The sequence below is a fragment of the Protopterus annectens genome, chromosome 10.part0, assembly GCF_019279795.1.
Source record: "Protopterus annectens isolate FY-2018-M chromosome 10.part0, PAN1.0, whole genome shotgun sequence".
In the NCBI taxonomy this organism is placed as follows: domain Eukaryota; kingdom Metazoa; phylum Chordata; order Ceratodontiformes; family Protopteridae; genus Protopterus; species Protopterus annectens.
In genome coordinates this window covers 558,518,380-558,543,596 of record NC_056744.1, presented here as the reverse complement: position 1 = coordinate 558,543,596, position 25,217 = coordinate 558,518,380, and positions in this window count along the sequence as shown.

The window sequence follows — 25,217 nt, the reverse complement described above, 5'->3', positions numbered from 1 at the left end:
ATTACATATGAACATGCACACACACCAGGTACTTGTAATAACTTCAAATGCACAATAAACTCTTTGAAAGAGTACACTTTGTGAAATATGTTTTGAAATTACTGTATTTTGTGAATTAACTGTACTGTAATACTGCACAAACTTGTGAATCCTCTGTATACCTCATATATCTCAAATAATGTTAATACAAAAATTAGTACATAGCAAAATATGCGGTCATTTCCTTATTTTATACATTTTATATGATTTAGACTTTATTTCAAACATTTTCATAACTATTTTGAATATTTCTATCAATATGTTGCAGTTTCAGACATTTCATTTAACTAGAAATGCATTTTGAATGTTGTGAGTACTTTGTTTTATATTCTTCAAGTAAGAAATCATTTAAGAATGTTTTAGTACATGGGATTCATTTCTGACCTGTTTTTATGAGTTGTACTTGCAGTAGGGATGATCCATTCCTCTGTATTCTGCCAAAATTAACTGAGTGCCTCTTTGTCTTGATTCTGGATCCCATTCTGACATCATGTTATGATTCAAGATGAACAGTGTAGTTTGTTTATATGTTTTATTATACAGAAACACATCAGGATGGATAGCAGCAACATAAAATATAAACAAACTGATTAACTGACAGACCATTATATACATACATGCTTACATCTCAACAGCTCTCAACAAAATGGCAGTCTGGCTCTCACTTGCTCAGTATTGATACACATGTGCAAGCCCATTGAACGCTTCTTAAAGGTATACATATATACTGATCTACAATCTACCTTAAAACTACCAGCTGCCATTATAATGACAGACTTAAGTTGTAATGGCAGACTTAAGCTGTGGTGCATCTGATAAGTACTGTGATCTATATTGTGTAAGACTAGATAAGTAGGGGTTTAAATCTCACTTCAGTCTACTCTGTGTGTGTGTGTGTGTGTGTGTGTGTGTGTGTGTGTGTGTGTGTGTGTGTGTGTGTGCATCTCCTTGCAAAACTAGTGAGAATTCATCATTGACTACCATACTGCAATGGTTATGCACTTTTTGGCCCTGTAAGTTGATGCCAACCTCCAAACTTCCCTCTTCTACAAGGCCTACTGAAGTTATTTACCTTAAGACTACAAGCTTCCACGGCACTCTCAACCTTAAGCCATGGCATCTGTGGTAAATACTGTGTTATATAGTGTTTACGACTACATAGGTAGGGCTTCTAATCTCACTCCAGTCCAATCAGTGTTTGTGCATCCCCCTCCCAAACAACTGAGAATTCCTCATTAACTATCACACTGCAAAGATTCTGCCACTTTTTGACCCTGTAAGTTGATGCCAGCCTCCTCCAAACTGTCCTCTTCTACATGGCCTGCTGATGTCATTTTCACTGTCAAATCAGACTTAAGCTGTGGCAGGAATATATGTACTGTGATCTATAGTGTGTAAGACTAGATAGGTAGGGGTTCTAATCTCACTACAGGCTACTTGGTGTGTGTGAATCTCTCCATTTAACAGAAATATTATCACCTCAGTGACTTAGAAAGAAGGAAGTTTTGCAGTATTTCAGTTATAGCAAGTGATGTGGGCCTCCAAATGCCTGACTACAACAAGAGCTGCTGATGTCATCAAGCATAAGATGTCCAGTAGAGATAGTAACCTTCAGGTGTGCCCCATATGTTATATACTATGATGTGTAGTGTGTACCATTAGATAGGTTGGTGTTCTAATCTACTTGCAGCCAACTTGACTGTGTATGTGCTGTGCAGTGCCCTGCAAACATTAATTGGAAGTGTTGCTATCCTCACTGTAGCCATGTTTATGTGTGTGGCTGTTACAACATTCTATATCAGCTTATGGAATCATAGGATCTTTAAAATTTAGAAGCCTAATGGCCCTAGAGGCCATATAATCCTAGTCAAGTTTTTACCCTTATTTACACTATTAGCAAATCTTGCCCGTGTCCATGATGGACACAGGCAGAAGCTCTGTGGTGAAATGATAGTCACCCTGCCAATCCTACAGATGGCATCTGACGAGGCCCAATGAGGTTCTGTGTTTGCCATTAGGCAGGAGTCTGTTTCTAAGTTTGTAAAAGTCTGCTAAACAGATCTCTCCCACCAGCATGTATTACTAATGTCACATACCAGGTTAATTTATTTTATTTATTTTACATTTGTTGACCGGGCTAGTCCAGCTGGATACATATTCCTTTTCAGTAGAGGCCCGGGGAGAAAAGCTCCATCATAATGGCAATACATGATGAGAACATGTTACATTTACAATATAAGAATAGGAAATAACATAGACTTTATATAAGCACAAGCAGCAAAGCAACAAGTTAAACAAACTAGTTGTATAGGATAAACACAGTGAAAATAATGGTCTAGGTAACTAATTATCAGGGCAGATTATGAGTACAGGAGATTTGATAAGTTAGTCAGGTTCTGTGCATGGGCATAGCCATTGTAGCTTAAGATGGTTTTTGAGGTTGTTTTTGAACTGTTTATGTGAGGTCATGAGTCTAAGGGTGTTTGGCAGGGAGTTCCAAGGCTTTCCAATGGAGTTGGCATACAGGGCATCACCACCCGTTCTTAGCTTTAATCGTTAAGATCTGGACGTTATTAGCTGATCAAGGGAGTTAAGGTTGGAGTAGGGGTCAAAATACTACACAGTGAAGGAGTTCTGTCAGGATGGTGGATTATTTTAAAGGCTTCGTGAGTTGGTTAAGTTTAAGAAGATTGGGTAGTTCCAACCAACCAAGTTTCCTAAGGTTAAGGCAGTGGTGGGTGCGATAAGGAGAACCTGTTATGAATCTAGCAATATGGTTATAAGCAAAGAGAGCATGTTAAGTTCACGCTTATTGAGGAAGGAAAGAACTGGGGAGGCATATAGTAGGGTGGAGAGGAGATGCGTAGGGACAATAGTTAGTTTGGTAGAGGGGGTTAAGAAGTTTTTTATTCTGTACATGGATCCAAGTTTTTTGTTAACCGATTTAATGGTTTGGGTAATGTGGATGTCAAATTTTAGCTTATAGTCAATGGTAACACCTAGTAATTTGGTACTGGTGACAGGGGCTATGATGGTTCCGTTGATGGATTTAACATGGAATGTTGTAATGTTAGTATTTGGGAGTTCATTGCCAAGGGTGTATTGCCGGGCGTTGGGAAAATAGGAGTAATTTAGTTTTGTTGGATTGAGAAGGAGTTTAGTCAGTGAACCATTTCTCAACTAAAGCAAAACAGAGTTGAGTAGTTGTTTGGAGTTTTGAGAGGGAGACATCGGAGCAGATCAGGGTGGAGTCATCAGCATATTGTATGCAGGTGGATTTGGGGATGACTGAGTGAAGGTCGTGAAGATGGAAAACAGAAGAGGACCAAGTATGGAGCCCTGAGGAACACCGATGGTATTTGAGAGCAGGTCTGATAGTTTGTTTTGCCACAGGACAGCTTGTTGCCTACCAGTGAGGTATTAAACCAGCTTAGTGCTGGGGTGCTAAGATGTAGGCTTTCTAGGGTATTAAGTAGGAGTTGGTGATTGACCATATCGAACGCTTTCGATAGGTCAAGAAAGAGGACGGAGGATATTAGTTTGTTGTTACGATTGTTATTAATGGAGTCTATAAAGGAAAGGAAAGCCATGTTGGGAGTTAGATAAGAGACGATTAAGGGTTAAGTAGTGAAGGAGTTGTTTGTGAACACATCTTTCCATAATTTTTGCTATTGGGGACAGTTTGCTATTGGGGACAGGATTGCTATTGGTCTGTAGTTGGATGTTTCAGTGGAGGTACCTCCTTTATGTAGAGGGATGATATAAGAAATCTTCCAAAAAGAGGGGATGCTGGCTTCAGTTATAGTTCTATTGATCAGGATGGATATAGGATAGGCGATGGCTTCGGTTGCTATTTGTAAGTATTCCGCTGGGAGGTGATCAGTCGCCAGGGTGGTTGGTTTAAGTTTTTTTAAGAGGGAACAGATATAGGAGGAAGAGACAGGGTTTAGATTAAAGGAGGTGTGGGCAGCTTCATGAGGTTGAGAGGTGGGGCAGTGGAGGTTAGTTGACTGGCAAGTGATTGGATAGTATCGGTGAAGAAGGAGTTAAAGGTATTGGCTATTTCCTCCGCATCTTTCCCAATGTGCTTCTCAGGGGTTGGGGTAGTAGTTTTACCTGGGTGAAGGAGGTTGTTAAATCCTGCCCAGAACTTCTTTGGATTGTTCTGGTGCTTATTCTGGAGGTGGCAGAAGTATTGTTTTTGTCCTGGGTAGTGGCTGTTTGGTAGTGTTTCTTAGCTGTTGAAATTTAATGCGATCTTGGGGGTTTTAGTGGCTCTCCATTTGTCCCAGGCCTGGTTTCTGAGTTTCATTTTGGTTTTGGTTTCTCTAGTTAGCCAAGGTGCTATCACATTTTGGATCTGATTAGTCTGTTTGGGGCATGTGAGTCAAGTATCCTAAGAAATGTATCGTTGAAGTGGGAAACACTCTTCTAGGGGTAGAGCTTTTAAAATGGACAAGTTGCAGGATTTTAGGTCTGCAAGGAATAGTTGTGGGACAAAGTTCCTTTTGTTTCTAATTAGTCTGTAGAAGGGGGGTTAGTAGTTGGCCATTTGTGTTTAATAATATAGGTAATCAGGTGGTCACTGAGGTCATTGGGAAGGGTCCCAGTGGTATAGTTGATTGAATCTTTATTGGTAAGGATCCAGTCGATGGTGGTTTCTTTTTGGTGAGTATTGCCAAGTCTGGTTGGGGAAAGTATATTTTGGGAAAAGCCATGTAGGTTAATAGGTTGTGGGGTTGTATGGGTAGAACAAAGGACCAGTCTATATTGACATCCCAAGTACTATGGTTTCTTGTGGTAACTAGTGGCTAGCCAGGACAGGGTTTGCTCCAGATTTTCTGTGTTATTCCCTGGTGGGATATAAATTACAATGAGGTTGATGCATTTATGAGTGTTTAAGCATAACTTTAGGGCAATAAGTTCTAAATTAGAGATTATGGGAGGTTGTATTGGGTTCCTAATGATATTCAGGGTATTCCTGAACATAACAGCTATACCTCCACCCGTTTTCGCTTTACATTTTGACGCGGCCCTGAAGATATTATACCGGGAGGGAGAATCTCTTCGTCCTTAGTGGTGGGTTTTAGCCATGTTTCAGTTAGACACATGATGTCAGGGGAATGAGTAGCTAACATAGCGTGCAGGTTGTGCACCTTGTTGTTAATACTTCTTAGGTTCAGATGTAGTACTAGAAGGGAGTCAGTAGAATTACGAGCAAATTTAGAGGGGTTAGAGTCTGGGACAGTAGTGGGACCTGGATTGGGATGGATATCGCCATAAATGGTAATACTATTTTCAGGTAAATTAATAGTCTTTGTAGTTTGAATAGTAATTTGAGGTTATTTTTTTTATTTGAAATTTTAGGGTGATGAAGGGTGAGTTGGACTATGTTGGGGATTTTGTATTAACAGTGTTGGGCGTTGGTGGGACAGATATGGCAGAAAGATTAGTATGGCAGTTGGTGTAGCTTAGGAGGGAGAATCCTATGAGCGCTTGGTTTTCATATTTTGTTAAAATAGGCAATAAGGAGTAGTAGTGTTGTTAAGAGGGGGGTGATAGAATAAGTGAATTTGGCCATGGTGTAAGAGTGGAAAGTGTACTGGGAAGAGGAGAGGCTTTAGTTTTACCTTTAGAATTGGGGGAGGGCCTAGAAGCAGGAGGAGTAGTGAGGAAATTGAAGGGCAAGGAACGTGGGAGGGTTATCTATTCCTATAAATGTAGAGGTACTGGGGCGGTGGGATATGGGGCATAGGAGGCCGCGGAGGGGGAGCCAAGCGAGCGCTGAGAATGAGCGGGCACCGCCAGGAGTTCTCAGGGTCTTAGAGCCAGCAATAGGTGAGTGCAATATTCAGCGTAGTGAAGTTACTGCCAGTGCTTACAGGAAAGAAGCACTTTGCAGAGATATATTTTGCACTTTAGTTAATAAAAAGGTACTGCCAGGTTCCAGTTTACAACTACCTTAGTTTAGTGAAGAGATGGTAGGCTGTGAGTATTACCCGTTTAGTCTTTCCAAGAGATTAGGTAGTAGTTTTCAAGGAGGTGAGGACTGGTCTTGCAGACGCTTTGGTTATTGTCAGGTAGGAGCGCTTGGGTCTTAGGCTCTGTTAGGATTAGAGTGGGGGCTTCCTGTGATACAAGGGAGAGAGATAGCACAATTAGTTTCACCGTGTTTATAGTATTGATTCAGAGATGTCACTATAAGGTCTAGTGTGTACTCAATGCTTGTGGGAAAGTAATCAACAACAGTAGATATGCAGTTTGTGTTACAGTCGCTAGAAAGTCAGTATCATGATTGCTTCAGTGTAATGAACAATATGGCATTAGTTGGTTTAACACATGGCATAATAAGGCTTAGAGATTACTCACTGGATGAATTTTGAGAAAACATGCAGTACAAAGCAATTCCCTAATAGTATTAGATAAAAGACGCCAGTGTTGCAACAAGAACACGTGCAGACACTTTGTGTTAGCTGCAAGCAAATTACTGACCCAGCCGTAAAATTAGATCTAAACAATATGGCATCTGTTTTGCATCAGGAACGCTAGCAAGTACTTGGAGTTACCTTTAACATCTACAATATCAGCAGTACCTTTAAACATCTACAATAGTAGCAGAAAGGTTCAAACATATAAAAACAAATCACTAAGCCAGTCGCTTAATTAATTTAATGTCCTGACAGTGAGCAATCCATGTACCATGCCATCTAAAGATATGCAGAATTTCCACTCAAGCAGGGTCATACATTGCCCTGTATGCAAGGCAGATATTACCTCTGAGTATTCTGTATGCCATAGACTACAATGACAGTGGTTTCAGATGATCCCCATTGGACAGATACTGAAGACGTAAAGTTCCCTTGTGAGGGAACATTGTGTTGTGTGCAATTGCTAGTAGTGCTTGGAAAGGTACATTACAGAATGACTATTGCACTAAAATATTGGCATGCTGAGGGAAGAGTACATGGAGGTTAAGAATACATTAATTTCGGGTGACAGTGCCCTCTGGCATGATATATGATTCCCTTCTTACCACTGGGAGACATGGTGATCTAAGGTACATTAGGTGCAAACCTGTGTGGCCAGGCCTGTCTGCCTAGGTCTATCACCCCTGAGTATATACATCAGGTGCTGCTACTAATGCACCACTTAAAAGGAACATAGGCGTTACTGATGGAAATTATATTAAATAGATATTTGCATGGCATTTATGGTCATTAGTATGTCTACAGGCATTTGTTCAGAAATACCATCTTGTAGGATATTGACATAGCTCACAGATGCTATGACCACTCACAGTTTGCAGACATCAGCCAAAGTTGATAGCCACAGGCATTCAAGTTTTGTTTGACTGAGCCATGTTGAACACTGCTGGTTACAGATCAGCTATTGAAGGTGGATTCCCCTATTTTGAGTATGAGTTCTATCAGTGAGCAACTTAGTGAGCCCTAAAATGATATTACTGAGATGCCTCATTGGGTGATTTTGTCAATGATGCCTGAGTAGGGGATACAGTCACATAGCTTGGCTAAGTCCAGGGGGGTTGTATGCCCTGATTCCCCCTCATCCATGTCCTTGGTGACTGCCTCAGACATGTCTACCAGGTTTAACAGGCATGATATTCCTTTCAAAATCAAACCTGTGTACGGACAATTGTTTGTAGATCACATATATCTTTGCTGATCAGCTTCATGATGATTTGCCCCATGGGCTGACAGATGTGGCTACTCAGGCAAATAGGTCTATGGTTGTGGTGGTCGATGGATGCACCACCTTTGTGCATGGGGATAACACTTGCCATTGTCCAGTCAGCTGGGATGCAGCCAGTGTTTATAATATGATTCCAAGGAGTTCCCAATGGTGTTAGCAGTCCTTGTTGGATCCCATGTAGGACACAGCCTGGGATGGTAGCATGTCCAATAAATGCTGTGTTTCATCCATAGAAAGGCCAGTTTCAGCCTGCTGTGTACATATAGACAGTATGGGAGAGGTTGTAGGGATGTCATGTGGCACATGTGGTGGGGACAGGGGAGTGACGTTGACTCAGACCTTGTGGGACAACAGGTTAGCTATGAATACAGACTCATTATATGTGTTATCATTAAGTACAAGTTCACCAGCAATCTGGGACATTCCTCTGAGGTTACACATGTAGCTGCACTGTGTATTGTTGTTGTACTTTGTAGGGGAGACTAATTTTGACACATACTTTTTCTGCATGATGTCACAACAACACTATGTGCTTGTTTTAGCTGAGGGTGTGCTTCCATTTTAAGTGGGCACCCTCACTCCAACTGTCACACAGCAATGTTCACCTCTTATTGTCCAGCCTGCTAATGGCATATGTCCACCAGGCAGGTTTGTTATGCATGAGGAGCTTGTTTCCCCTGTCAGGTACAGCCAAATCTATACAGTTGTACTGGTGCTTGAATAAAACATCGGTGTAGAGCTCTGCATACATGCCTGTCCCATCTGAGGGGGGAGGTGCAGTCAAGCTATCCCATAGGAGGTAATAAATTGCTTTGTTGAAATTTATTACTGTATTTTCTGCAGGGGGGAGTAGGTGTGAAACTTACTTTTAATGAGACTGGTCTGTTTTCAGATCTCACCAGGGAGGACCTCAAAGTGGAGGGGCTTAAGTGGTCACCCATATTGGTAAACACCCGATGTAGTACATTGGCTCCCCTTGTGGGGATGTCACACCACTTGTCCAGGGCATTATAGTGAAGGGCATGGACTAACCTTTGGGCAAGTGAGCTTATGCATGGCTAACCAACACAGTTGGTGGTTTCTTAATGTAACCCCAAACCGTGGTGTACTGATGCATCTTGATAGACACAAGTACATTCAAATAAGCACAATATGTGCCTGGATTCATGGAGCTGCTCTTGTAGCTGGCAATGGCTTGATTAGGTGTCCTTCCATCCGTGAATAGCACCTGCAGAGTCTCCAGGAAATCACACTATTCACCAATCTGCATGTGTATCTATTCTTAATGAGTATGTATACACCACCTGCATTTCCTTGCACACTGTCAGTTTGAGGTATGCACACATTGAAGGACATGTCTTATATGGCTGTGGCTCTGTCCACAGCCTCAACCCAGGTGTCTCTGACTGCACACATGTCTGCATAATCCAAGGTGTGGACACCTTCCACAGAGTGGGGTTTAGTGTTACCATTCCTAGCATGTAGCAGCATAATAGTGATGTTGTATGAAGATGGCATTCTCATTGGAAAGGTTTGCCTCCAGACAGTGCTTATAAAATGCACTGTGGGGGTGTCAGCAGCCTTGGACAGTATTCAACATCTAAGGAGTGACAGATGAACACCATCTCTGGCAGGACATTGGGGTGTGACAAGCAAGGTATCCCAGATGGACATGAAGTGGATCCCCTTACAATGACATCAAAGGCAATTGTTGACATCCATCATTTTCTGTGTGTATTGAGTCAGCAGCTTTAGTGAGGGTCAAATGCTGAAAGCTATGGGCATACCCATGAGCGACACAGAGTGTCTAAGCTAAGTCATGTGTCTGCATACAGTTTGGTGAAGTATGTCCCGAGTTGTACACGCCTGCAGGGACTATGATGCCATCAGTATGTTACCTGATAATCACTTGACTTGCATCAATGTGTGGTATGGTGTATTGTGTCAACCCACAGACAGCTAATTGTGACCTTTCCCATATGTAGCCTGGTGACATGGACATCAGTGTCTCTCACATTGTCATCACCTATGAATAAAAGGTTTGATTTTGTAGTTTGCCTCAGGTGTTTGACCGGTGAGACAGTGGTGCATGAGCTATTATGTGTGCTGTGGTCTCCAGCAGTATGATTATGTGTACTGAGCTTGCATATGGTCTTCTGAGGTGTCTGTTGTTTGGAAATGTGTCTGGTAAGGAGGTCCATACCTGCAGATGTGTGTACTGTGGGAGTGGGTGTGGGTGGAGCAGGTAGTGAGCTGTGCATGTTGGCGAAATGCTCATTGCCATATGTACCAACTGGTGTGTGAAACTCCATGGAATCAAGGTTTGTAATACAGTCAGATGTTTCACACATTGTGTTTGTGTCCAATGGGAGTACAGTGGTGGAGACACTTTCCCCATCTCATCAGCAGTTATTGATAATGCCATTAGCAATATACTCATGCTTGTGTGTATGTCACAGCAGGCCATCAAGAGGCAGTGTCATGACAGATGGTGAAATGCAACATATTGTCACCTTTATGTAAGTCCCCTAAGGTAACACATCACTGGACAGTGTGCCATAACATGGTTGTGTGATTACAATAATTTGCCAAACACGTGACCCTTGGATTAGCCATAGTCATGTTATTAGGCTTGGTTGCAATGCCATACCTACAAATGTGACACTGTGCAAGTCGAGCAAAATAAGGGTCATGCTGCTACACCCTTGGGTTGACAGCCTGAAACATAGTGTTTGTAGGCACTCCTTGCAATGAAGATGTGGATATCTGTGCATGCACAGAGGACATATTCAACATTCCAGACATGACTTTGGCCTTGCAAGACTACAATGCCTGTCAATCAATCAGACAGCAAACTGGATGTTGTGTGACATGATGTGGGAACACAGACATGTGACCCAGGTACATAAGTGTAAGGTATGACCTATGTAGGACACTTGGCAGGTTGACAAACTTCGGCCAAAGGTGGCCACTCCTCTGCTGTTGTCCTCATAGCCATGTCATTCAGATATCCACCATTATGCTGTTGATGGACTGGATGCATGAATTTCAGTGAAATTCTCACATAACGTGGATCACCACCACTGTGGTGCTTGTTTGAGCAGCCTTGGACATCTATGTCACTGGCCATTGCACATTATATTGTGACACTGCAGCTGTGCTCCCAATCATCATCTGTGCGTACCCTAGAAAAATTCCTCCAGCCCTGGAGCAGAAGGTATAATATATGCAAAAGTCAACTGATTACTCAGGTTGCTAACCAAAGGATCTACCTAGAAAAGGGAATGTGAAGCCTAAAGAGCCTTGCATGACATGGGACAACTATGTGGATGAGCTACCACACTGTGTCTTGCTTCTCATCATAAGCTTCGTAGTAATGTTTTATTTTTCTGCTGAGAGAATAAGTATTGGAGCATGGTATCCCAGGAGAGAGTGGTTGTGGTGAGAGCTGCATTAGTAGTAGCCAGGCACCAGCAATTCAGGGTACTCCCTGCTTTCTGCATTCTTCACAAGGTAATTGTGTCCTTTCAGTACACACTGCATGAGTAGTGTCCAGCTGCGGAATACCTGTGTAAAACCTCCCGCCTATGTATCACCTTTCCCTCCATTGTTTTTCTGTGCCCTGTTCAGACACAGACACCTTGGATGACTATTTTCTTGGAGAACATGATGTAAGTGCCTGCAATAGTTAGTTGCACAGAGGACAACTATCAACCAGTGCCACACACTGTCCTCAGATCTCTCAGTCATCTGATATTTAAAGCCATGTCATGAGTTATCATGGAAATGATCAGTAACGATGTCATACACCTACAGACACAATACCAAACACAGTTTGTTTTGATTAAGGGCATATCATGCCTACCCTAACCAGTGGACCTCACTGACTGTTAAATTATGCAATGGATGAGGGAAATATGACTCACTCCGCCTACCATGGCTTGACAAGGCATTTGACAATATTACACCATCAGGCATTGTTGAAAAACTGCATAGGTTATTTACAAAGTAATATGTCAGCCGGTGGATAGCCAAGTGTCTGATATTCATTATCTGAGAAGATAGCATTGGGTAGTCCACAGCAACAATAAGGCCAGTCACCAGTGAACTTCCCTCACAAAACATTCATGGAGTATACCTGCTAGCCCTTCCCTTCTCTGTAGTCATGGCCACTGACAGGGACCTCTGACTGGCTACTATTGCAGATGCTTGCAAATTAGAAGATGGTGCTGAATCCCACACAGAACCAACAGTTATTCAGGATGGGCTGAGACACAAATTCAGTTGTTGTCAGAGCCACTAGCAAATAGTAAACACCAAGGAATGCACAATACTATCCTTTTGGAAGTCATCCACCCATGGAAGATATAGTATTGTCTGCACACCATATACAGTTGAGCCATAACTCAGGGACATATGGACACAGAGAGTGATCTGGCCTTTGACTGTTACAGGTCATTAAGATGCGGGTATTAATTCAGTTTTGTACAACCTATAGAGAAAGGAAAAATCCCAGACTGTCATTGTTATAATGTATTTGGCACTCATCATGCCTATCACTGAGTGCAATGGTACCTTTGCTATATCACTACACAGACATATCTAAGACCCACAGAGGTTCAATGGTAAACCAATACATAGTGTAGATAACAAGTCCTATGCAGACCTTACCAAGGCCATAAATGTGTAGTCTGTCTCCTACATGCTTTGGAGGGGAGGTGTATGGCTGACATACAGGGAGGTGTGAGATCCCACTATGTACCTCCTGCATATCCAAGACAGGACTAACACATGTATTAGCTGTTCTACACACCTACACCTTAACTGTGGTATAAATACTACATACTGGAGAGACAGGTATGTAACCCACACACAACACCCTATATGTAATAAGCTCCCCATGCATGTGCAGCACATTCCTGCTGTAATGAACATAATGTGCAATTTACACAATGGGATGCGGAACAAGACAATTATAACTGGTGTAGGACAAATGTGTGTAACAGACACATGAAAATAGTAGATGCTTGATCTCCATTATAGGTTCATAGGTAGGTACTAGGCTATCGGCCCAAGGGCCTATGTAAGCGTAGCCAACAAGGTTCCCTGGCTTACGCCACCCAAGAAAGTTATTTTCCTGTGCCACTGTCGAGCAAAGACACAGAAGTGATCCCCGGGGTGGATTTCCTATTTCCCATCCACTCATCAAGATTTTTCTTGAAGAGTGCTAATGAAGAACCTTGCTTGACATAGATGGGTGGCCTGTTCCAGAGTATGGGAAGTCTCTGGGATGAGAATATATCCCTCCAGTATGTCCTGTTTATTGTGGTGACAAGGTTTAGGTCCCTAGAGCATGTAGCTCGGAGGGATTGGGATTTCTTTAGGTGTAGCATGTCCAGCAGCTCTGGGTTTGACACAGCTTTATATGTTAGGCAGAGATCATCTCGTAGTAGGCGATATGCTATGGAGTAAAGCTGGAGTTTTTTGAGATGGTCAGTGTAGGGCATTTGTTTGAGTCCAGTAATTCTCTTTGTGAGGTACTTCTGTGGCCTTTCCAGCTGCTGCAGATGTCTTGTGAGGTAGATTCCAAAAGGGGCGTTGTACTCTATAATGGGTCTAATGAGTGTCGAGTAGAGGGGAACGATGACCTCTTTTTTCCTGGATGAGAACCCTTTTATGATGAGGTGTGCCATGTAGAAGGACTTCCTGACTACTGTGGTGATGTGACTATCAAAGGAGAGACTACTGTCCACCTGGGTCACAAGGTCTCGTATCACGCATTCGGTGTTAAGTAGATTGCTGCCTATGTGGTAGTTCATGGGTACAGAGTTTTTACCAAAGGGGATGACACTGCACTTTTTGGCATTGAGCTTGAGGCCATGGCTCTGACACCAGGCATCTGTCTCAGAGAGGCCCTTCTGTAGGATGTTCACATCATTTGGGGACTTGACTATGGCTCCAAGTTTGCAGTCATCTGAAAACTTCATTAGCCAGAGGTCTTCTGTGTTAGCCTGTACTTCAGAGAAGTAGATACAAAACAGGAGCAGTCCCAGGATGGAACCTGTGGTACTCCATTTGTCACTGGTTTGAGGTCAGATTTGGAGTCTGCAACTTTTACAGTGTGGGTTCTGTCAGCGAGCCAGTTGGCAACCCATCTTGTGACGTAGCGATTTATGCCAAGTTTATTGAGTTTAACTATAATTCCAGAATGGGGGATGGTGTTGAAAGCCTTGGCGAGGCCAAGATAGGCTGTGTGAACCACCTTACCCTCATCTACGGCTTTGCTGACTGCCTCAAAGAAGTCGATCAGATTCAGGAGGCATGATCTGCCTTTCACAAACCCGAACTGGGTGGGATCCAGAGTTTGGAGGTTACCAATGTCTTTGTTTATGAGTTCCATGATGATACGTTCCATGGCCTTGCAGACCAGGCTCATCAGGCTAATAGGTCCATAGTTCCTGGGATCAATGGTGGCTCCCCCTTTGTGGAGTAGGATAACTGTTGCTGTGTGCCATTCAGTGGACACAAAGCCTGATGAGAGGCTATTATTGAACATGGTGCTTAAGTGAGGAGCCAGTTCATTCTGAAGTTCATGTAAAACGCAGCCTGGGATGTTGTCCGGTCCCATGCATGCTGTGTTTTTGGCTTTAAGGAGTGCAGCTTTCACCTGCGTAGTTGTGATTACAGGGACTCTGCATTCTTCCTGTATAGATATGGGCCCTTTAGGGGGTGATGGGGGTAAAGTTAGCACTGAACCTATCTGCCAGGATGTTGGCAATATCAGTTGGTTCTGTAGTTTTCATGCCTTTGTGCTGATACTCAGAGCAGATCTGGGTGTTGCCATTGAGAATCCTGACATAGCTATAGAATGCTTTGTGGCTGTACTTGGAATTAGTGATGATTTTATTTTCGTAGCTAGCTTTGGAGGATCTTATAAGGGATCTCAGCTTCTTACTGAGGCTGACCAGGGAGCTCCTCCACTCATGGGATTTTACTCTCTTCTGCAAAAGTTTCTTCCTTCTATTGTACAGTTTGTTTATGGCAGGGGACCACCAGATTGGCTTCCTTTTTTTGGAGGATAGCGTCTTTGTTCTGTTTGGGATAGCACAATCCATGCACTCATGTAAGTGCTTATAGAGTGCATTTGTGTAGGATTCAGCAGTTGTAACTGTATTGTCCATCTGCATGGGTGTCATGAAGTTCATTACTTCTGTCTTAAGAAGCATGAAGTTGGCTTTGGAGAAATTTTTTACTGTGGTTTCCTTAATGGGGGGGTGGGGTGGGGATGTGGATATCAAGGGTGATTAGCTTATGGTCGGATCGGACCAACGAGGAGTTGACTTTAGGTGTGGAACACCGGTCACTCATGTTAGTAATGACTAGGTCTAGGATATTGTTGCCCCTGGTGGGGGTGTGGATAAGTTGATCTAGGGCATTGGAGTTTATGAATTCCAGAAAGTGTTGCACTAAGGAGTTGGTACATGAGTAGTTTTCCTAGTTAATGCTGGGGTAGTTGAAGTCGCCCATTATTAGAGTGTTTGGTTGAACCCTAATATTTTCCAGTACATCAAGAAAAGAGGAGTAGGAATCCTGGGGCATGGTGGGGGATCTGTAGCAAGTTACAGTTTGGATTGCAGTTTTGCCAAGAGTTAGTTGCACTTGGATAACCTCAGATGCATTATGCTGAGCAACTAGCCTGGAGGTGTGGATATCCTTAATGAATATGGACACACCCCCACCATTGGTGTTTCGGTCCAGGTTACATGGCCGAAAAGTGTGGTATGAGTTATAGTCTGGTAGTGCAGGGGTACTCTCTGGAGCCTTGAACCAGATCTCAGTCACTGCACAGATATCAATGTTCTCCATTTTAAGGAGTGCTTCGAGTGAGTGCATTTTGAAATTTAGACTTCTAGCATTGAGTAGCATTACCCTCCGTTTTTGCTTGCTTGTTCCTGTTATGGTGGTGAATTTGTTACTTGAACCCTGCCTAAAAAAGGCATTATAGGGGCAGCAAGAGCCTTAGCCAGTATCCAGAATCCCAGGGGCGACAGGTGCAGGCCATCTGTGGCAAAGCATCGTGGTCTGTTGACCATGTCATCCCAAGCAGACAGATACTGGATCCCCTTAGAATGACACCAGAAGCTTAGCCAATTGTTGAAGTCAATCATTTTGTCCTTGTACTGCGGTATCATTCTGGGCGATGGCAGAATGCTACTCAGGGCTAGGGTCATACCTGCCTGGGCTACAAGATCAGAGAGCTCTTCCATGTCTCTTTTCATGCAGTCCAGGGAGGTATGTCTCAAGTCATTCACACCAACATGGACAATGACAGAGTCATATTTGTACTTGTTGTGGAGTGACCTGAGAGCGTGGGTTATGTGGCGGATCCTGGCACCCGATAGGCAGCTGACAGTAACCTTCTCCTTGTTTAGCCTGGTGAGTGGGACATCAGTTTGCCTGACTACAGAGTCACCTATGACTAGTGTGTTGGGTATGTTGTTTTGCTTTATTGGCTGTGTTTGAGTAGCACACTGAGTCTATGGGCTATTTGTCATTTGGGTTGTGTTGGGGGACGGAGGTTGCTTGTGTTTCTGCTTTGGAGGTCTCTGTTGCTTAGGCAGATTATTATTGAGAGCCTCTGCGAATGTTTTTGGGTTTCTATGTGTGGATTTTGGTGGTGTAGACGTAGTGAGACTATGTGATGAGCGTGGTGTGGTGCAAATGTTTACCTTCTCCTCTTGACTGTCAGGTTCAATCTTGATTTGAGAGAGCTTTACCTCCAGTTTGGCTAGATAAGTGCATCTCACACAGGTTGTAGTGTTGGGTGGTAGGAGGAGAGGGTTGTCGGTGTACATGAGGCAATTTCTACATTACCTCAAGATGCCCAGATTCATCAGATAGACAGGGGAGAACACTGGGAGCTGACCCTTGGACATGCCTGAATAAAAACTATTTTCCTCTAGATAAGTGAGGAAAGTGAGTACAAGAGCTGTTTTTCTCAGCATTGAAAAGTAAGTATAAAACTGTTTTCCTCTAGGTAATGAGGAAGATTGAGTGCTATAGTAATTAGTAGCTTATTTAGTGCTTACAAGTTCTGAACAAGTGCTGAGCATGAATAAGCAAATTTAACTGCTAAAACTAAGAATCTGTATCTGCACTAGATGACACACTGTGTCTTGCTTCTCATCATAAGCTTCGTAGTAATGTTTTATTTTTCTGCTGAGAGAATAAGTATTGGAGCATGGTATCCCAGGAGAGAGTGGTTGTGGTGAGAGCAGCATTAGTAGTAGCCAGGCACCAGCAATTCAGGGTACTCCCTGCTTTCTGCATTCTTCACAAGGTAATTGTGTCCTTTCAGTACACACTGCATGAGTAGTGTCCAGCTGCGGAATACCTGTGTAAAACCTCCCGCCTATGTATCACCTTTCCCTCCATTGTTTTTCTGTGCTCTGTTCAGACACAGACACCTTGGATGACTATTTTCTTGGAGAACATGATGTAAGTGCCTGCAATAGTTAGTTGCACAGAGGACAACTATCAACCAGTGCCACACACTGTCCTCAGATCTCTCAGTCATCTGATATTTAAAGCCATGTCATGAGTTATCATGGAAATGATCAGTAACGATGTCATACACCTACAGACACTGTACCAAACACAGTTTGTTTTGATTAAGGGCATATCATGCCTACCCTAACCAGTAGACCTCATTGACTGTTAAATTATGCAATGGATGAGGGGAATATGACTCACTCCACCCACCATGACCTGACAAGGCATTTGACAATATTAGGCCATCAGGCATTGCTGAAAAACTGCATAGGTTATTTACAAAGTAATATGTCAGCTGGTGAATAGCCAAGTGTCTGATAGTCATTATCTGAGAAGATAGCATTGGGTAGTCCACTGCAACAATGAGGCCAGTCACCAGTGATCTTCCCTCACAAAACATTCATGGAGTATACCTGCTAGCCCTTCCCTTCTCTGTAGTCATGGCCACTGACAGCAACCTCTGACTGGCTACTATTGCAGATGCTTGCAAATTAGAAGATGGCACTGAATCCCACACAGAACCAACAGTTATTCAGGATGGGCTGAGACACAAATTCAGTTGTTGTCAGAGCCACTAGCAAATAGTAAACACCAAGGAATGCACAATACTATCCTTTTGGAAGTCATCCACCCATGGAAGATATAGTATTGTCTGCACACCATATACAGTTGAGCCATAACTCAGGGACATATGGACACAGAGAGTGATCTGGCATTTGACTGTTACTAGTCATTAAGATGCGGGTATTAATTCAGTTTTGTACAACCTATAGAGAAAGGAAAAATCCCAGACTGTCATTGTTATACTGTATTTGGCACTCATCATGCCTATCACTGAGTGCAATGGTACCTTTGCTATATCACTACACAGACATATCTAAGACCTACAGAGGTTCAATGGTAAATCAATACATAGTGTAGATAACAAGTCCTATGCAGACCGTGTCAAGGCCATAAATGTGTAGTCTGTCTCCTACATGCTTTGGAGGGGAGGTGTATGGCTGACATACAGGGAGGTGTGAGATCCCACTATGTACCTCCTGCATATCCAAGACAGGACTAACACATGTATTAGCTGTTCTACACACCTACACCTTAACTGTGGTATAAATACTACATACTGGAGAGACAGGTATGTAACCCACACACAGCACCCTATATGTAACAAGCTCCCCATGCATGTGCAGCACATTTCTGCTGTAATGAGCATAATGTGCAATTTACACAATGGGATGCGGAACAAGACAATTATAACTGGTGTAGGACAAATGTGTGTAACAGACACATGAAAATTGTAGATGCTTTATCTCCATTATAGGTTCATAGGTAGGTACTAGGCTATCGGCCCAAGGGCCTATGTAAGCCTAGCCAACAAGGTTCCCTGGCTTATGCCACCCAAGAAAGTTATTTTCCTGTGCCACTGTCGAGCAAAGACACAGAAGTGATCCCCGGGGTGGATTTCCTATTTTCCATCCACTCATCAAGATTTTTCTTGAAGAGTGCTAATGAAGAACCTTGCTTGACATAGATGGGTAGCCTATTCCAGAGTATGGGAAGTCTCTGAGATGAGAATATATCCCTCCAGCATGTCCTGTTTATTGTGGTGACAAGGTTTAGGTCCCTAGAGCGTGTAGCTCAGAGGGATTGGGATTTCTTTAGGTGTAGCATGTCCAGCAGCTCTGGGTTTGACACAGCTTTATATGTTAGGCAGAGATCATCTCGGAGTAGGCGATATGCTATGGAGTAAAGCTGGAGTTTTTTGAGACGGTCAGTGTAGGGCATTTGTTTGAGTCCAGTAATCCTCTTTGTGAGGTACATCTGTGGCCTTTCCAGCTGTTGCAGATGTCTTGTGAGGTAGATTCCAAAAGGGGCATTGTACTCTATAATGGGTCTAATGAGAGTCGAGTAGAGGGGAACAATGACCTATTTTTTCCTGGATGAGAACCCTTTTATGATGAGGTGTGCCATGTAGAAGGACTTCCTGACTACTGTGGTGATGTGACTATCAAAGGAGAGACTACTGTCCACCTGGGTCCCAAGGTCTCGTATCACACATTCGGTGTTAAGTAGATTGCTGCCTATGTGGTAGTTCATGGGTACAGAGTTTTTACCAAAGGGGATGACACTGCACTTTTTGGCATTGAGCTTGAGGTCATGGCTCTGACACCAGGCATCTGTCTCAGAGAGGCCCTTCTGTAGGATGTTCACATCATTTGGGGACTTGACTATGGCTCCAAGTTTGCAGTCATCTGCAAACTTCATTAGCCAGAGGTCTTCTGTGTTAGCCTGTACTTCAGAGAAGTAGATACAAAACAGGAGCGGTCCCAGGACGGAACCTGTGGTACTCCACTTGTCATTGGTTTGAGGTCAGATTTGGAGTCTGCAACTTTTATAGTGTGGGTTCTGTCAGCGAGCCAGTTGGAAACCCATCTTGTGACGTAGCGATTTATGCCAAGTTTATTGAGTTTAACTATAATTCCAGAATGGGGGATGGTGTCGAAAGCCTTGGCGAGGCCAAGATAGGCTGTGTGAACCACCTTATCCTCATCTACGGCTTTGGTGACTGCCTCAAAGAAGTCAATCAGATTCAGGAGGCATGATCTGCCTTTCACAAACCCGAACTGGGTGGGATCCAGAGTTTGGAGGTTACCAATGTCTTTGTTTATGAGTTCCATGATGATACGTTCCATGGCCTTGCAGACCAGGCTCGTCAGGCTAATAGGTCTATAGTTCCCGGGATCAGTGGTGACTCCCCCTTTGTGGAGTAGGATAACTGTTGTGTGCCATTCAGTGGGCACAAAGCCTGATGAGAGGCTATTATTGAACATGGTGCTTAAGTGAGGAGCCAGTTCATTCTGAAGTTCATGTAAAACGCAGCCTGGGATGTTGTCCGGTCCCATGCATGCTGTGTTTTTGGCTTTAGGGAGTGCAGCTTTCACCTGCGTAGTTGTGATTACAGGGACTCTGCATTCTTCCTGTATAGATATGGGCCCTTTAGGGGGTGATGGGGGGTAAAGTTAGCACTGAACCTATCTGCCAGGATGTTGGCAATATCAGTTGGTTCTGTAGTTTTCGTGCCTTTGTGCTGTTACTCAGAGCAGATCTGGGTGTTGCCATTGAAAATCCTGACATAGCTATAGAATGCTTTGTGGTTGTCCTTGGAATTAGTGAGGATTTTATTTTCGTAGCTAGCTTTGGAGGATCTTATAAGGGATCTCAGCTTCTTACTGAGGGAGCTCCTACACTCATGGGATTTTACTCTCTTCTGCAAAAGTTTCTTCCTTCTGTTGTACAGTTTGTTTATGGCAGGGGACCACCAGATTGGCTTCCTTTTTTTGGAGGATAGCGTCTTGGTTCTGTTTGGGATAGCACAATCCATGCACTCATGTAAGTGCTTATAGAGTGCATTTGTGTAGGATTCAGCAGTTGTAACTGTATTGTCCATCTGCATGGGTGTCATGAAGTTCATTACTTCTGTCTTAAGAAGCATGAAGTTGGCTTTGGAGAAATTTTTTACTGTGGTTTCCTTAATGGGGGGTGGGGGTGGGAGGTGGATATCAAGGGTGATTAGCTTATGGTCGGATCGGACCAACGAGGAGTTGACTTTAGGTGTGGAACACCGGTCACTCATGTTAGTAATGACTAGGTCTAGGATATTGTTGCCCCTGGTGGGGGTGTGGATAAGTTGATCTAGGGCATTGGAGTTTATGAATTCCAGTAAGTGTTGTGCTAAGGAGTTGGTACATGAGTAGTTTTCCCAGTTAATGCTGGGGTAGTTGAAGTCGCCCATTATTAGAGTGTTTGGTTGAACCCTAATATTTTCCAGTACATCAAGAAAAGAGGAGTAGGAATCCTGGGGCATGGTGGGGGATCTGTAGCAAGCTACAGTTTGGATTGCAGTTTTGCCAAGAGTTAGTTGCACTTGGATAACTTCAGATGCATTATGCTGAGCAACTAGCCTGGAGGTGTGGATATCCTTAATGAATATGGACACACCCCCACCATTGGTGTTTCGGTCCAGGTTACATGGCCGAAAAGTGTGGTATGAGTTATAGTCTGGTAGTGCAGGGGTACTCTCTGGACCCTTGAACCAGATCTCAGTCACTGCACACAAATCGATGTTCTCCATTTTAAGGAGTGCCTCGAGTGAGTGCATTTTGAAATTTAGACTTCTAGCATTGAGTAGCATTACCCTCCATTTTTGCTTGCTTGTTCCTGTTATGGTGGTGAATTTGTTACTTGAACCCTGCCTAAAAAAGGCATTATAGGGGCAGCAAGAGCCTTAGCCAGTATCTGGAATCCCAGGGGCGACAGGTGCAGGCCATCTGTGGCATAGCATCGTGGTCTGTTGACCATGTCATCCCAAGCAGACAGATACTGGATCCCCTTAGAATGACACCAGAAGCTTAGCCAATTGTTGAAGTCAATCATTTTGTCCTTGTACTGCGGTATCATTCTGGGCGATGACAGAATGCTACTCAGGGCTAGGGTCATACCTGCCTGGGCTACAAGATCAGAGAGCTCTTCCATGTCTCTTTTCATGCAGTCCAGGGAGGTATGTCTCAAGTCATTCACACCAACATGGACAATGACAGAGTCATATTTGTACTTGTTGTGGAGTGACCTGAGTGCGTGGGTTATGTGGCGGATCCTGGCACCCGACAGGCAGCTGACAGTAACCTTCTCCTTGTTTAGCCTGGTGAGTGGGACATCAGCTTGCCTGACTACAGAGTCACCTATGACTAGTGTGTTGGGTATGTTGTTTTGCCTTATTGGCTGTGTTTGAGTGGCACACTGAGTCTATGGGCTATGTGTCATTTGGGTTATGTTGGGGGACGGAGGTTGCTTGTGTTTCTACTTTGGAGGTCTCTGTTGCTTAGGCAGATTATTATTGAGAGCCTCCGCGAATGTTTTTGGGTTTCTATGTGTGGATTTTTGTGGTGTAGACGTAGTGAGACTATGTGATGAGCGTGGTGTGGTGCAAATGTTTACCTTCTCCTCTTGACTGTCAGGTTCAATCTTGGTTGGAGAGAGCTTTACCTCCAGTTTGGCTATATAAGTGCCTCTCTCACAGGTTGTAGTGTTGGGTGGTAGGAGGAGAGGGTTGTCTGTGTACATGAGGCAATTTCTACATTACCTCAAGATGCCCAGATTCATCAGATAGACAGGGGAGAACACTGGGAGCTGACCCTTGGACATGCCTGAAGAAAAACTATTTTCCTCTAGATAAGTGAGAAAAGTGAGTACAAGAGCTGTTTTTCTCAACAGCATTGAGAAAAGTAAGTATAAAAACTGTTTTCCTCTAGGTAATGAGGAAGATTGAGTGCTATAGTAATTAGTAGCTTATTTAGTGCTTACAAGTTCTGAACAAGTGCTGAGCATGAATAAGCAAATTTAACTGCTAAAACTAAGAATCTGTATCTGCACTAGATGAGTCACAGGACAGAAACAAGTGCAAATGCAGGCTTTCAAATCAGAAAGTTGAGAGAGATGGAAGATTGCCCAAATGGCCAATAACTACAAATTCTGGGCCAGAACCACTCCTTATGTGGTAGACAGGTTACCTAATGCTTACCACTCCCACTGATAAGCTAGAAGGCTTCCCTCCAACACAGAAAGGCTTGGGGGGCTCAGAAGCTTACAAACAGTCCGGGATACAGCAAATCTGTATCTGGAACACTAGTTACAGGAAAGGTAGGAAACAGGCTTACAGTTTTTTTTTTAACAGAAAAGTAGCAAAAACAGTAGTAAAAACAATTTGCATGCAGTGCAAGCCAGCACGCTTGAGTATGTAGCAATATTAGACCACACACAGTTTGAAAAATGCAATTAAATTAAAAAGGACTAAAAGCAAGTGCAGAAAGGGGTTTATTAGGTAGAATGCGGTAAAGAGATAGGACTGGGGGAGTGTCCTAGATCAAATCTACAGTGGGGTGGGCACTGCAAAAGCCACTAAATTTAACTACAAACCAAAAACTGGGAGGGGGTGGGAAAGACAGTTTCAGCAGAGATCTGAGCATGCACTAATATAGTACAACTATTAAGCCAAAAAATATACTCAGCTCTGTATATTTGCAGATCAGTCTCTCAGAACAGTGAGACAACAGATATCTAAGCAACAATTAAAATCTATAATAAAGAAAAATATACTCAGCTCTGTACATTTGAAGAGAGTCTTGTAAGGCTGCCTCTCAGAACACAGGTTCCAATTTAAATGCAGGCTGTTATTAACAGGTCAAATTAAGGGAACATTGAGTTAGGTAACACACAAGCTATAAAAAAACAGTTATATCAGCTGAAGACAAGGCAGAAAATGGGGGTGGGAAGACAGTTTCAGCAGAGATTTGAGCAACCACTAATATAGTACAACTATTAAGCCAAAAAAATATACTCAGCTCTGTATATTTGCAGATCAGTCTCTCAGAACAGTGAGACAACAGATATCTAAGCAACAATTAAACTCTATAATAAAGAAAAATATACTCAGCTCTGTATATTTGTAGATAGTCTTGTAAGGCTGTCTTTCAGAACACAGGTTCCAATTTAAATGCAGGCTATTAACAGGTCAAATTAAGGGAACCTTGAATTAGGCAACACACAAGCTATAAAAAACAGTTATATCAGGTGAAGACAAGGCAGAAAATGGGGGTGAAAAGACAGTTTCAGCAGAGATCTGAGCAACCACTAATATAGTACAACTATTAAGCCAAAAAATATATACTCAGCTCTGTATATTTGCAGATCAGTCTCTCAGAACAGTGAGACAACAGATATCTAAGCAACAATTAAACTCTATAATAAAGAAAAATATACTCAACTCTGTATATTTGTAGATAGTTTTGTAAGGCTGTCTCTCAGAACACAGGTTCCAATTTAAATGCAGGCTGTTATTAACAGGTCAAATTAAGGGAACCTTGAGTTAGGTAACACACAAGCTATAAAAAACAGTTATATCAGCTGAAGACAAGGCAGAAAATTGGTGTGGGAAGACAGTTTCAGCAGAGATCTGAGCAACCACTAATATAGTACAACTATTAAGCCAAAAAATATACTCAGCTCTGTATATTTGCAGATCAGTCTCTCAGAAGAGTGAGGCAACAGATATCTAAGCAACAAGTAAACTCTATAATAAAGAAAAATATACTCAGCGCTGTATTTTTGCAGATAGTCTTGCAAGGCTGTCTCTCAGAACACAGGTTCCAATTTAAATGCAGGCTGTTATTAACAGGTCACATTAAGGGAACCTTGAGTTAGGTAACACACAAGCTATAAAAAACAGTTATATCAGCTGAAGACAAGGCAGAAAATGGGAGTGGGAAGACAGTTTCAGCAGAGATCTGAACAACCACTAATATAGTACAACTATTAAGCCAAAAAAATATACTCAGCTCTGTATATTTGCAAATCAGTCTCTCAGAACAGTGAGACAACACATATCTAAGCAACAATTAAACTCTATAATAAAGAAAAATATACTCGGCTCTGTATATTTGCAGAGTCTTGTAAGGCTGTCTCTCAGAACACAGGTTGCAATTTAAATGCTAATTACTACAGCTTGTAGATGTTTTAGCTCCTAAAACCATGCTGACACTTATCAAGGGTATCAAATCTAGTCAGGAATTAAGGATGCATATGTAGGCTGAATGAAGCCATTATCTTTGTTAGCCTGTTATACACTTATGAATCTATGGACCCATGCACCGATAGTGCTGTACCTTTCTGAAGACATATTTCTTCAGTGCTGGCATTCCATCCTGTGCTGTGATGTTTATGGGTTTATTGTCACTGTGTATCCATAGGCATCTCACACAGAATCCTGAAACTGAAAAATAAACAGGTCTATGAGACACCTTGCATTGTGTTAATATACAGCCATTACAACATCATACAACGTAAGGTACACAACATGTTGTGGT